The sequence below is a fragment of the Cynocephalus volans genome, chromosome 2, assembly GCF_027409185.1.
Source record: "Cynocephalus volans isolate mCynVol1 chromosome 2, mCynVol1.pri, whole genome shotgun sequence".
NCBI lineage: Eukaryota > Metazoa > Chordata > Mammalia > Dermoptera > Cynocephalidae > Cynocephalus > Cynocephalus volans.
The window spans coordinates 60,756,440-60,771,477 of record NC_084461.1 but is presented as its reverse complement, the minus strand read 5'-3'; the positions used below and the strand labels follow the sequence as shown (position 1 = coordinate 60,771,477).

At 46.1% G+C, this 15,038-nt stretch overlaps 1 non-coding gene and 1 pseudogene across 1 annotated transcript; one reads left to right on the top strand and one right to left on the bottom strand.

The window, feature by feature from the left end:
• Positions 1 to 260: 260 nt before the first annotated feature.
• Positions 261 to 2,535, bottom strand: LOC134370510 (NADH dehydrogenase [ubiquinone] iron-sulfur protein 2, mitochondrial-like; annotated as a pseudogene).
• An 11,175-nt stretch (positions 2,536 to 13,710) lies between these two features.
• On the top strand, positions 13,711 to 13,785 carry TRNAT-GGU (transfer RNA threonine (anticodon GGU)). Its single transcript has one exon. It is a non-coding gene; the product is annotated as a tRNA-Thr (tRNA).
• The last annotated feature ends 1,253 nt before the right edge of the window (positions 13,786 to 15,038 follow it).

The window sequence follows — 15,038 nt, the reverse complement described above, 5'->3', positions numbered from 1 at the left end:
CTACACATCGCTTCATCTGCATCCTTTGTAATAGCCTTTATAATAAACCAGCAAATGTTAAGTATGTTTTTTGGGGGAGTGGGGATAGGGGCCACAAGGTGGCCAATTTATTATAATTTCTCCTTTTCTAGTACATGCACAGAAAGCCTGACAGCTAGGCATACACGCACACACACACACAGAGCCCCATTTCCAATAAGGGACAGGCTCTGCAGAGGAAGCTGATAGGCAGAGGAGATCAAATGCTGTTCCCCTGCTCACTAATCTACTTTTTCAAACACAACATCTTGGGTACCTGCGATGGCAAGGACATCTGCCAACATGTCCCTTAGACATCTTGTCCAAACAAGCCAGGTGTGCAAAACCAGGAGCCTTGATCTTGCATCAGTACGGGTGGCTGCTGCCATTAGATACACCCCAAACACTCCCTTAGGAGCCTCAGTGGTAGTATATGTGGCTCCTGGAGGAAATTGGTAGCCCTCGGTATACAACTTATAAAGTGATGAATCAGTGACTCCACGGAAGTCTTCATCTCTGCTTGCTTAGGTGGAGACACTTTGCCATCATCAACCTTGATCTCCCCAGGAGAAATTTTGTTCACACACTGTAAGATGATTCAAAGGGACTGGTTCATCTCCTTCACTAAACACAGGCACCTGTCACAGAAGTCCCCTCGAGAACCAATAGGAACATCAAACTTCACCTGGTCATAAACATCATAGGGCTGAGTCTTCTGCAGTTCCTGCTGGATGCCTGAGCCCCGGAGCAACAGTCCACTAAAGCCATAGTTAAGTGTGTCTTCTAATGTCAACTCTCTGATTTCACCAGATCCTATTGTTGGTCAGCATCTCTTCCAACTCATCAATCAGAAGAGAGAAGTTCTTAGAAAACTCATAAATGTTATCCATGAGCCCAAGGGGTAGATCCTGATGCACTCCTGGCCAGATATAAGCAGCATGCATTCAGGCTCCAGACACTTGCTCATAGAACTCAAACATCTTCTCTCTTTCTTCAAACATCCAGAAAATAGGGGTCATAGCCTCAGTGTCCAGGGCATGCGAGGTCACAGCCATGATGTGGTTCAAAAGCTGTGTGATTTCTCTAACTGGCACTTAGATCCATTGTGCCTGGTCTGGGTGTTTAGCAATTTCTCCACAGCAAGTGAATGGCCCTGTTTGTTACACATCTTGGATACATAGTCTATCCGGTCAAAGTACGGAAGGGCCTGCAGATATGTCTTGTATTCCTTGAACTCCTCAGTGCCTCGGTGCAGGAGCTTGATGTGAGGGTTGCACTTCCACACCATCTCCCCACTCAATTCCATCAGTAGTCACAGGATGCCATGAGCTGCTGGGTGCTGGGGCCCAAAGTTCAGGGTTGGGTTCAACACCATTTTGTCCTTCGGAGGGTTCACATCATTCCAAGGTGGAGGCTTCCAGTGGGCTGTTTCCTTGGTGGGAAACATGACAGCTCCCCCGAACCGCTTTGCCCATTCCACATCTGGCAGACATTGCTGAGCACCTCTGATGGGCTGAATCAGCAGTTGGACCCCAGCCCTAGGCCGCAGCAACTGGGCTGCGATGCCCAGAGGCTGCACAGAGCGCTCAGCACCACCACCCTACCTGCTGCAGACTGTGGGCAGTATGTGTTTTCCTGAGTTCTGTGAGATGCTCAAGCAAACTAATTGAACCCAGCGAGGGGGTTGTGGGAACCCTGATTTATAGTTCATTGGTCAGAAGTTCCAGAAGCTTGGCCTTGCAGCTGGCATCTGAAGTGGAGGGTAGTCTTGGGGACTGAGTCCTTAACTTGTGGAATCTGACACTGTCTCCAGGTAGATAGTGCCGGAATTGAATTAGAGGACACCCAGCCAGTGTCCACTGGGGAACTGGTTGCTTGCTTACTGGTGGGAGAAATCCCCACACACTGTGACACAGAAGTTGGTTTTCTGTGTTGATTTTTGCTTTGTGAGAGAATAAAAAACGTTTGGTTTGTCCTCTAATTTATTAAACAAAGTTTTGCAAGACTTTTGTTCATTTATTTATAACTGATGGGATTCTAAGCTCTTTTAATATACATACTCATGGTCATTATGAATATTCAAGAAGAGGTTACAGTATACTGCATTTCTTTTTTTTTTTTTGACTCCGGAGCTATTTTTGGTGTAGTATATTGAATACTACATTGCAATTTGATGGCTGTAGATACTAGGAGAAGGCCTCTGTTGGAGTTTTAGGAAGGCCCACAATGCCACTGTTCCTCACCCAGTTTGGAATCAGCTGAGAGATAGATGTAGAGTCAGTCAGATGGAGATAGAAATATCACATTTATTAATGATAGTGCTATGGAAGAAACGTGGCCTCAGTGGTTCAGTGGGCCTCAGACTTATGCAGACCTCTGTACCCAGTCCCCAGCCGTGCTGGACAACTGCAGGCCACCCCGCTGTGGAGGAGCAGGGGACGCATGCTTCCTGCAGGTGGGTGGGCTCTGGGGAAGGGGAGAGAGAAGGGGAGGACCCAGCTGATCACAGCAGGCCATTCTTCCATGCTCAGCAGCTGGATAAATCACTCAGACCAGGAGTGCTTCTCTAACAAAAGTCTCTCGACATGGAGCCAGGAGGAGTGGGAGTAAGTGTCCCTCCTGGTACCAGGCACGACTGCAGCGTTTCCAGGGCAATGGATGGTATTCTGACGCTCAGCCAGGCCACACCTCAAGGGTGCTGGGAAGCAGGTTTACCACCCTGATGGAGCTGGCAGAGGGACAAGATGACCCTCCCAGAGTTAGTGCAGCTAACTTGTCTCTTACTGCCTTTAGGGCGCTGGGGAGAGAGCCTGAGGAAGTTCAATCAGAGGCTGGTTGAGCGAATATCTGGTCTGTAGGGGAGGGCCCTGCATGCTGGTGGGAGCATGAGTGAGATGAGCTTTCACACCAATCCCAGACTCTGGGGTGCGGCAGACACTGTCAGTGGCCCACCGTATTCCTCAGCACTCACCATGCCAATACTCATCAGCTATCCACTTGCAGGCACTGCCCCTACATGCCTGGGGGTTTTCTCTTGGCTAAGAGGGCTGGGAGTGAACTCCCTTTGGAGTAGTCCTCAGCCAGTGCTGGATGGGACTTGGAGGTTAAGAATCCAGCTTCCTGGCACCTTGGGTGGAATAACTCTAAGCCACATTCTACAAAATCTCCCAGAGTTCTACAGTGGGACTGAGCCCCTGTCGCCCTCAGAGGTGACCTGCTCAAGAACACACCATGCATTGCCTTCCTTCCCTTACCTGTCTCACTTCCCCATGCCTCTATCAGCACCTCCTGGGATCACCTCCCAAATAAATGGCTTTCACTCAAATCCTTGTCTCATGATCTGTTTCTGGGGAACCCAAATTAAGACTCATGTTATCTACAACATCCATCCATCCACCCATCCAACCAACCTTACCAAACTAGCACATGCCAGCAACCTACGAGGTATTCAGGATAAGAGATAAATAAATCATAGCCTTTGAACAAAAGTTGCTCAGTTGAATAGCATTATGTTTCCCATGTCACCATGCAGAGCTACTCAATATGCTGGATGCCAAAGCAGCATTGGAAAGACCGGAGAATTCCCTTTTCAGAGGCTTCAAGAGGGCTGTTGAGTAGAGCCCTCCCTGCTGGGGCAAACAGTGCCTGGCACATGGCAGATGTTCAAGAAATGTTTACTGAATGAGTGTCCAAGTGAGAAGAACGAACGGATGGATTAATTACAAAGTAGGTCAGGTTTTCCCTGAGATCCATCTCCCTTGCTTTCTGAATCCTTGCCACCAAACATGGTAAATTCAAGATTTAAAAGATGGTCTCAGAAAAACAAGAAACTCACTTACGTCAGGTGAGCATAGATCCCTCACAGGAAAGATTTTACACTTAAAATCAGGTTGATAGATGAATGCAAAGTGACTGACTCCAAAGGCCTTCTGCACTGGTGTGCAGAGATTTGAGGTGGCAGACTTTTTTTGGTACCCCTCAAATCATAGAGCACAAATAATGTTAATTCCAACTGCAACATTGAACAAGGTCACATCTTGTATTCCCATGTTATCAGATACCAAGCACAACCTGTGAGCCATTGCTTGTGACTCCTGAGCCTTCGGTTTCTAAGAATGACAGCTCTTAACCCTCTCTACCCTGCAGTATGGAGGGTCTGATGAGGCTTGATCCTTGATGAGTTGCCACAGGGATGAAGGGTGCAAGTAATCAGTGTCATGGGAGAGTTCATGCTTTGCTGTTGGTTCATGTTGGGGTGTTGGGGTACACGGTGGGCTATTGGTTCATGGTGGGCTCTAAGAAGACTTTATAGAGGAGAAGGGACTTGAGCTGGTTCTCGGAACACGGGTAGGACTTGGCTGAGTGGAGGAAATAGTAACCATCTTCATTTATCAAGTACTGTGAGCAGGCTCTGGGGTAAGCACTCCCAAACAGATCTCATTTACATCTCCCTGAACCCAAACAAGCACCTATATCATTATTCTTATTTCAAAGATGAATAATAGAAAGGTTAAATGATTTGGTCATGTCAAAATAATGAATAAAAGGCAGAGCCAGGGTTCAGATTCAGGCAGTCTCCTTCCAGAGCCTCACCCTCTGGCAACCACTTGCAATTCTACTGCTGTGCTATTTCTTTGGGTCAATAATGATGGCCTTAAATGTCAGATGAGATTCTATTGACTGCTGTCTCAGTGGTGGTTTTCCTTGTAGGTGTGAACTAGTCAGAGCGGAAGCAGAGCTGTTTCCTATCTTTTTCATTCAGTGCGTAACACACTGTAGGGGCATTCATATCTGAGTATTGACAATGGTCCCTTTGGGTGTGTTCAGATGTCTTAGACAGAGAAGACTTCAGTGGTCGACATGGAATCTAAGGGGGAAACAGGCCAAATTCTTCTGACTGACATCAAGTGCTCATCCCCAGAGATACTCGAGTACCTCTTGTTGCACGTGGCTTTGGTGCCAGGATAGCGGGCGCACATGCAAATGGAATCCACCCAGGCCTTACTTTCCCATGTACCTCATCTACTGCCACTGTTGTTTCTTTTTAAATTTTTAAATTTTGGTAAAATACATATAGCACAAAATTTACCATCTTAAGCATTTTTAAGCGTACTATTCAGTAGTGTTAAATTCATGTTGTTAGACAACCAATCCCCAGAACTTTTTCATCCTGCAAAACTGAAACTCTGTACCCATTAAAAATAACTCCTCATTCTGCCCCCAGCTGCTGGCAACCACCAATTCTGCTTTTTGTCTCTATGAATGTGACAACTCTAGGCATCTCATATAAGTGGAATCATATAGTATTTGTCCTTTTGTGATTGGCTTATTTCACTTAGCATAATGTCCTCAAGATTCATCCATGTTGTAGCATGTGTCAAAATTTGCTTCCTTTTTAGGTTGGATAATATTTCATGTATGTCTATACCACATCTTGTTTATCCATGCATCCTTCTATAAGCACTTGGGTTTGTTCTACCTTTTGGCTTTTGTGAATAATGCCACCGTAAATAATGCTGCTATGAACATTCGAGATCCTGCTTTCAATTCTTTTGGGCATATAAACCCTTGTTTCTTATGTTCAGTGGCCACAGTAGAGGAAAAGAAAGGGAAAGCTACAAAAATAAATAAACAAACAAACAAATAAAAAGAAAACTCCACCTGAGGCTCATAGACAGCCACTTAAAAAGCCATAAAGACTGTGTAACAATGCAGCTGAGGAGAAGAGGAACCCCACAGCCACATTAAGCAGTTTTAAAGGCAATTTCTCAGTCCCAAGAGTGTGACAGCTGACAATCCTGGTGGGGCTAGAAAAGAATCTGGAGATGCCACATCCAACTCCCTCATGAACTCTTCCAGCTGGTACCACTGTTGGATCCTTACTTTAGGTTCTGCATTCAGCTGCAGCATTATTTAGAATTTGTTTTTATGAAGAATGGAGCCATTCCAAGGCATAACAATGACACACTCCAGCTCTGCTCCAGAGTCCCCAGACAGAAGGCAGGAGCCTTGAGATTTTCTTAATCTTCAGCTCTCCCATCTCCTTAGCTGTGGGAGGACAGGCTCAGCCTGTCACCAGAGCCCAATCCTGCACCCTGTGAACTCTCAGGGCAAGCTGGATGGAGCGTGGTTTCCCCCAGCCTTGCTATTTAGGGCTAGTTGCATGAAGGTATCACCTATACAGAGGCCATATGTACCCCTTCCTCTGTGGGGAGCAGAGAAAGGCTGCTGCTTGGAGGACCCCATTTCCTTCAAAGGGACCTGGTCCTGGGGGACACAGGATGGCCCTCCTCACAGGATGGGGGTGCCTTATCTCTCTGGCAGGGGCTGCCCCTTCTAAGCGTCCTGAGCTGCAAGTGCCAGACTGTGCAAGACTTCAGGGGGACAGGAGGGCAGAAAGCAATGGAAGCCAGACCAAGGCTCAATGTTTTTGTGCAGAGCCTAAGAAAGAGGCCGTAGTGCCCTTTGTCCCACTCTACGTCAAGGGAGTTTCTGGCTAGCAGCATCTTATGCACTGAGTGGAAACAGGCCTGGAAGAGAGCAGGGTATGGCTGGTCCCAGATGTGCATCCCGGAGGCTGTGTGCTCTGGCTGGGGCAAAGGCTCCCTATGGCTGCAGCACTGGGAATGTGCACTAGCCCCTCCTCAGAGATCAGCACTTAGCATCCAGCTAGAGCAGGAAAGGGCCCTGGGGATCATCTGGTTCAAGCTGGTCATTTTATAATTTTAATAGAGCTGGGCATGTGAAATGACCTGTCTCAGGAGCAAGATCCAGCAGTGTAACCCCCAAATTTCTCTTTCACCCTTCAGGGCCTCCCCTGAGGGGCCAAGTTACTAACAGTCTCAGACCAGTTGACTGAAGTGGGACAAATGTGAATTTTCATCAGGAATGAGGACATTGTGAAAACAGATACTATGCAGGCGGATAATGACAGGTGCATGCAGGGGACGGAAACTGTAGCTTTGGCCAGTTTAGGAGATGTCTCTTCCTGAAATCTCTCAGTGATTAAGTTCTTGAAGGATTCTTTCTTCACAGAGAAAATCTATATTCTCAGGTTCCATTTAGTTAATCTCTTGAGCTGAGCAAATATCTTCTTTCCTGGTCACCCAAGTAATAGTTCTCTTTTGAGACTTCAAGCCTATAAACCTAAACTTCTCTTTATCAATCTCTCCTGTTTTTTTTCTTTGATTAGCTTCTCCACACCTGGACAAATTTGGCCTGTCCAGGAGAAGCTGTGTCAGCACCTTTCCCAGTAATGCAGAACTTCCCACACAAGAGCCCAAATGCTTTGATTGTTCAGCTATTGCTAATCCCTGCACATTTTCTAATGTTCTAGAAGAGTTCCATACACTATGCATAATCTTCATAACAGTCCTAAGTGACAGCTACAGTTATACATTTTCAGGAGCAGAACTGAGGCTGAGAGTCTCTGACTTGCTCAAAGTTCTAAGATGAGAAAGACACACACACACACACACACACACACACACACACACACACACACACACACACACACACACACAAAGATTTGTCCCTAGGCCTTCCTATGGAGCATCTTCTCCCTTTCTCCTCTCCATGTCCCAACACTGTTTGGTGGGAGACTCTTGGGGAGCCAACTCAGCAACACACGAGACCCCAGAATTCATATTATTTATAAGGTGAGCCCCAGAAACTGGGCAGTCAGCCCATTGATATTATTTAAGGCTGTATTTTGAGGTCTGGACTTTAGGGTGAACAGTCACGAAAGGGGTTACAAACAGATTAGTTGCCTATTCACTGTGAGGTTTCTAAGGGGATCAGAGCTGAGGGAAATCTTCCTGTGTCAGAAATCTTCTCCCATTGGCAGGACAGGAGTCTAAAGAGGACACCCACCTTGTCTCAGGGGATAATCTTTCGTCTGCAGTAGCATCTTCTATGCGTGCTTGTTCCTCAGAGGCGTGTCTGGGAGGGAGCCTGTGCGGCACCGGACATTAGAGCCACAGGGCTAGAAGAGGTCTTAGAGATCATTCAGACCAGTGATTTTCAAATGTATCTTTAGTTGGAGAAACTTTATCCAAGCAAAGTCTTCCAGGGAAGCTGTGGCAGACACTGTTGATGCCCCGCATGTAGCCCTCAGCCCATCCCAGGGGTCACCTACCTGCAGCAGTTTCCAGATGCTCCAAAGGCATACTCTGGTCACTGGAGCATGCTCAGCCAGTGAGGGCTGGCAGTATATGGATAAACACACCCTTACTGAACAAATCCGAGGTGTGCTCTTCACAGACGCTCAAAGGGCCCCAGCAGCACTGAGATCCGTTGTCTCTGGCAGTAACGCTTTCAACGATGCCCCTCTTGTCGGCTTTCCTCTGACCCCTGTCTCACTTCTCCAGTCCCTCACTGTGCTTTCTAAGATCACCTCCCACATAAGCTAATCTCGTCCAAGTCCTTGTCTAAGTTGCCTAGGGGAACCAAACAAAGGCAGAAGCACAGAACCCACACCTTTAGAACCTCCTAGGTTCTAGGGGAGATCTGGGGTGTCTGTGTTTGCCCAGCTCAGAAAATGTTGGTCTAGTCCAATGCCTTCAAGAGAGGGCTGGTCAACCCACTGCTTGAGTGTCATATATCTTTCTATCTCCTCAATCCCAAGACCCTTGTGTGTACACATAGTAGAATGAGGACACTCTTAGTTGTAGGTGACAGATAACTCAAACTGGCTTAAGCCAAAAAGAGAATTATGGGTTTATGAAATGAAATGTTCAGGGAGTTGAGCCTGGGACACTGCTAGCCTAAATTGCACCTTAGCACAAATAGAAAAATGTATCTTCCTCAAGGCCCTATCTTGCCATCTGCCAGGAAACTTTGTAATAAATAAGCGAACCGGAATGACTTTGAGGTGCATGGGATGTGGTGCACAGCAGGACAAGGAGCTCAGCAGCCCCGAGAAGACCTGTCTCTCATGCTATCATTCTCTCAGCATCTCTTAGAAAAACCTTCTGTGGGATTGATTCTCAAGCAGGCTCTCTCCTCATGCTGACAAAGTAGCTGACGGCAGTTTCAGGCTTATATCCTATTTTCTCAGCAGCCCCAGTGTAAAAGATCACGCCTGCCTCTCTCAACTCTTCTGACCAAAGTCCTGGAATCAAGACTCCTTTGCTGTACTTGGCCTGAGTTGGGTCACAAGACATAAATCCTGAACCAATCACTACGACTGGGGTGATGTCATGCTCTGGTTAGCCAGGCCAGGGTCACATGTCCTTTATGGAATTAAGGGAACAGATTAGCACTCCAACCCCAGCCCTACACCCTGTGAATGCGAGGAGAAGTGGTTTCAGGAGGCAAATCAGGGGGTGTTATTGGAAGAAGGGTAGTAGATCAGCAGATTAGGCAAAAACTATCGATGTCAATTCTAGCAGTATTACTGAAACTCTAATGGCATATTAGTCACCTGGAGATCTTGTCAGACATAGATTCCTGGTGCTCACTCTCAGAGATTCTAACTCAGAAGATCTGGGCTGGGGCCCATGAATTTGCATTTCTAAGAATGATGACGAGGCCAGTGCCTGGCCACCCTCTGGGTTACACTGCACTATGGTGCTCAGTGATCATCAGGTTTCTTGAGCTGCTGCTATAGCCCCTGAGGCAGTGGCTGCTGGGGGCAGGCTTCTTTGAGGAGTTTGCAGGATATGGCTAAGGAGAAGATTTCTCAGCCATATTTTCCTGCGTTTTACCATCCTCTCGGCTCTTCCTGTAAATCAGAAGATAATGGGATTCTGCCAGAGGATGCTTGTGTGGGGTACCCAAAGCCACCACCTAAAGGGTTTTCTGCCAAGTCCTTTTGGGAAAGCCTCTTTCCCCGCATAACCTTCTCGAGGAGACGGCCTTCTGACTTAGGAAGAGGGAAGGGAAGAGCGTGGTGAAGGACGCAGGGCTAGGGTGGGACAGAGACGAGTGATTTATCCTTCAGGAAGAACGAGTGTCTAAAAATGGAGGAAGTGTCTTTTGTCCCCTATCTCCTTGCCCTCAGCAGAAGGCATGGAGGGGTTGGACTTTCTTAAAAGTCCTAAAGAAGACCAATGCCCTGGAATTGCTGCAGGCTGGGATAGATTCCTTCCACACACATTCAGATGCACCTAAGGGCTGACCCACTGAGACCGGAGCGGGCTCGAGGTGGGGTCTGACTGGCCCCACAGCTGCCGAGGCAGAGGCAGAGAACTCCAGTCTTGTCTCTCCTACTTGGGGCAGCAGAAACGCTGATAACCCCACAGCAGCCTGATGGAAATATAACAAAGATGTAATGTGAGCCATCTATGCGATTGAATGTTTTCTAGAAGCCAGATTACAAAACCAAGAAGACACAGGTGAACTTGATTTTAATAATATATCTTATTTAACCCAATATACCCAATGTATTATCATTTCAACACAAAACCAATTAAAAAAATATTACTGAAATATTTTACATTCTTTTTTTTTCCATACAAAATCCTTAAAGTCTGGTGTATATTTTATAATACGGCACATCTCAATTTGGACTAACCACATTTCAGGTGCTCAATAGCCACGTGGGGCTAGTGGCTGCTGAATTGGACAGCACGTCTTCAGCTCCAGCAGGCCAGAGCTGTCCACCATCTCTTCCCCATTTTCTTCCTTTTCACTGTGGGTGTCACTTGGAGGTTGCACAGAGACAGCACCAGGCCTGGCAGAGGCTTGGCTGCCGTGGCAGTGGTGGCTGTGAGGGCTCAGAAGGAAGCATGACAACTGGCTTGCTTTGTGATGAGTCCTCTTCTGTCCTGCTTGCTCTGTGCAATGTGTAAGTCATTGTCAGGGCAAGGTGGGGGGTGGGGTGGGGGGAGTTTCTCCCCATTCTGAGGCCTTCTCATGGGCCCTTGGGTGTGGGGGGCAGGAGAGAGGGAAATGACAGAGGAGAATGGGATGGTGAGGAGGTGGCTAGATTCACAGAAATAGATCTGTATCTGTGGGACCGTTTCCCTGTGCAGGGGAGGCGGGGAACAGGACAAGGGAGATGTTAAAGAGCTACACGCTTTTATGATTAAAATACTCAGGAAAGAGAATGAGGAGCAAGGACATCAGGACATCAGGGACTGGGTTCTTTTTAAACGTGGATCCTAGAGACAGAAGCCTCTGAGTGTCTCAATTTTCCAGAGAAGTGTTTGAAGAGCTGTTTCTCTTTCATGTGTCACACATCTGTTTTCAGTCCTTCCTACTTGATTTGAATCGTAAAAAATATTTGCCTCATGTACAAACTTTCACCAGCTTCTAAAATGTGCAGATGTGTCATCTTTGAAAGCCACTGTCAAATGCTGTCTCCCAGGATGTGGCCATAGAGTTCAGAGTCTTTTGGGAAGAGTGCTTCACCCTAGGCAAAGCGACAGTGATCTCCAAGGGCTCAGCACAGTGGCTGAGCTCAGGCCGGGTTTCACTCCCATCCTCTTACTTGCTGGGCCTCTGTCCAGTCATTTAATCCCCTCGAGCCTCAGTTTCCTCTTCCACCACATGTGAATAATAGTAGTTCTTACCTCATGGGATGTGAGGAGGATCCAGCGTGTGTGTCATGCCTGGCCCAGGTTATCATGATGGCTTCTCTGTAGGAAACAGCAGCTCTTTCTGGCTCTGGGCCAGGTTTGCTGTTCAGTGTCATGTCTTCTCATTTACCCAACTGCCCTACTTTAAATCCAACAGTGTAACGTGACAGATGTGGAAGATGACACACAGGCGAGAGTGATTCGTCCACAGCTGCCTAGGGAATTGGCGGCAGAACTCAAGACAAAACCCAGAATTTCTGTTTCCCAGTGCTTATTTAGCAGGGTCTTCTGGATCTCAGAGCCAGTGTCTTGAACTTCAGAAAGCATAGAGAGGAAAGGGAGAAGGCAGGGTTTGAATATGTACCCACAGAACAAACACAGCAGCCTGATAAAAAGGTAAATAAGAAACCCTGAGATGTAAGTAACTGATACTCAATCGTATGGGTTAACATGTAGTCGCTGAAGATGCTTGAATACTGATTTGACATGGGAACATGCTTCTGATCTGTGTCAAGTGAAAAAACCCGGAAATACAACTGCGCATAATATAATGCCATAAATTAAAAAACTATCCATCCATCCATCCCCACATGCTCTAAACTGGATGTTACATTTCATATCTCTGTTGGATAGTATTTTTTTTTCTTGATGCTTTGGTGTATTTTCTACAATGAACACTCGCTACTTTCATAATCAGAAGAAACAATGCAGGTCATAAGAGATTTCCAGTCTCCGGGTCACACCAGGGAGCTGCGGCCCACTCTCGTCTCTCAGCCTTGCAGGCCTCCTAGTGGCTTCAAAGCCTGCTTTGTTTACAAAAGCATGATTATGGGGGTGTCCAGGGAGATTGACTGATAGAGAACAAAGTGAGACATGTTTTATTGAAGACGCTAGCCAGAGCCAAGATACTCTCATGACAAAAACCTTTAATGAATTCAGTGGATGGCTGTTCTAGTCAAAGCAAATTGGGTACGTGGCGAATGGGAATGCTGGCAAGCCCTGTGATGGAGGGCCACATAGACTGCTTCATCTATCTCTACGGGGGAGAGATCACAAATAAAGTCCATCCTGATCTGGATTTTTATCTTGTCGGGGGTCGGTTCACTCAGCTAATCAGCAGTCTGATGAGGTCAGTGGCAGGGGTTCATCCCTCCCCCTCACCCCACTGGCTTTCTGATCACTTTGTTTCCAGGTCATATGTGGGTTCCCCGTCCCCTCTCCTGTCCTCAGAGACTGCTCACTGCTGTCTCCCAAACCTGCCCATTCTGTCTTGCTACCCTGGTTGAGGTTCTTTTGCCTTGGTTGTTTCCCTCCACCCAGCCACTTGGGTCTATCCATGTGTTCTTTGTTGTATCTAACCCTACATTTGACCCTTTGCTTATTCCTCAGGTTCCTGCTCTGCAGCTTCAGTGCAATCACCCTAGTTTCTCTCCCATGTCCAGTCTTATCCACTAGAGCCCCTGCCCAGGTCAGTGCCCTGCTGGACATCCCTGGCTGTTTGACCACAGAATCTCTGTAGCTCTGCAATTCTTGACATTCTACAGCTATAAGGGCACTGAACACTGGGAGATGAGATACTGACAGGTCAAGGCAGGCCCTCCCTGTGACTTTGTTCCGCCGCTTCCTTGGGCAAGTTATTGAACCTCTCTCAGCCTCTGTTTCCTCATCTGCAAAGTGGTGATAATAATAGTTACCTGATAAGGTGAATTATTACATTTAAAGTATATATGTCCAACTTGTCTGGCACACAGCTAGCAGTCAATAAATGTAAGTTTTTACAATGTTGTTATTTTTAAAATTATTATTATAAAAGCATCCTAACCTAAGTGGTAAGAGGATAGGCTCGGGGCTCAGACAGGCATGGTTAAACTACTCTTCTGAGCGTAACTAGCTGTAGCATACCTGTGTGCTTCAGTTTCTTCTTCTGTAGAATGGGATAATAAAGAGTCCTACCACTAGGGCTTGCTGTAAGGACTAAATGAAATAATGCATACGAAGCACATGCCAAAGGCCTGGTAAATAGCACCATAAAATGTTCACTGTTGTTTGTGTTACAGACGATGTATTACAGCTTTTTCAAGGAAGGATGATTTTATGAAACTATTATTACTTATCATTACCTTTGTAATATTCCAGAGTTGACACTTGAATTCTAAGGTAGATCAAGGCTGGTCAGTTGGCTCAGTTGGTTAGAGTGTGGTGTTGGTAACACCAAGGTCAAGGGTTCAGATCCCCGCACTGGCCAGCTGCCAAAAAAAATAAAGTAGATTAAGCTTCCGTGGTTGTGCTGAACAATCATAACAATGTAAGAGGGACATTAGTACCAGAATTGGCAACCTGGGGTTCCCTTTGTCCAGGAGAATGAGCTCATTTTGTTGTAAACCAGATTTTATTTGTCTTGAGTGCACATGAGCTGAAACCAAGGGGCCTTGGAGTGGGTGAAGCTACTGGACAACAGCAGTGTGTTGGAAGCACACATGGATCATAATGGTAAAGATCTAGTCTCTTTGCAACATAGAATACAAAGTAAAAGCGAGACTCATTTCAGAAAATTATCATCTTTTGTTCAAGAATACAAAAATAACTCAAAATCATCCTGGGAAGCACTAGCTACAGGAAAATATGACCTCATGGAGTCAGCTGAGGATGGCTAGCCATTTTCTAGAGAAAGCCAGCCTTTGACATCATTACAGATCTTCCCTAGATTAGAAATACTCATAAAGCTGGAGGAAGAAAACTTTCCTCCTTGAAGGAAACATGCTTTATGAAAGCTAAGCCTTGTCATCACTTACATCAGCCACACATGAGTCCCACTGCCTGGCCACCCTTGTAGTGAAATCAACCTTACAGAAAACATTAAAATTAAATTCTAGACTTGCTAAAACAAGTTGTTCAAGTACTAATGTAATAAGAGTCTGCTTTGTGCATTAAGTGGAGCTTTTATATCAGATATTCAAAAGATTTTTTATCCACTGGCTCATTAATGATAACTGGACTTTATAAACCAGGCACTGGACACTTTTTCTAAGAGAAAATAAGCAACAAGGAATCCGGAGACCAGGGATAAGGTTGGAGTATGTCAGTGGAGAATTGAACATCAAATTGGGACTTCTGTTTTTAAACCTAGACTCCAGGGCCACTCTGTTCCCCCACCCAGCACCCAGATAATTGGTTTATGTAGCAGGGAAAACATCCTCTAGGTTAAGCCTGTTTTCAAAGAAGCTCAGCAGAGAATAACCCATTAATCCTGACCTCAAGACCTGTGTGGATTCTGCTGAGATGATTAAAAAGGAGGGGAATGCTGAAAGCCAAACAAAACAGAAACTCTGCAGTTATCCTCAACTAAAGTATAATTTGCTTAGTAGAGACTGTTAAGTAAAGGTGCAAGAAGATTCTTTAAAAAAAAAAAAGGCAATATAAGGCCTATGTGTAAAAATGCAACAGTATTTTGTATGTTTCATAATGACAATGATCAGATGTGTTTACTAAACTCTCATG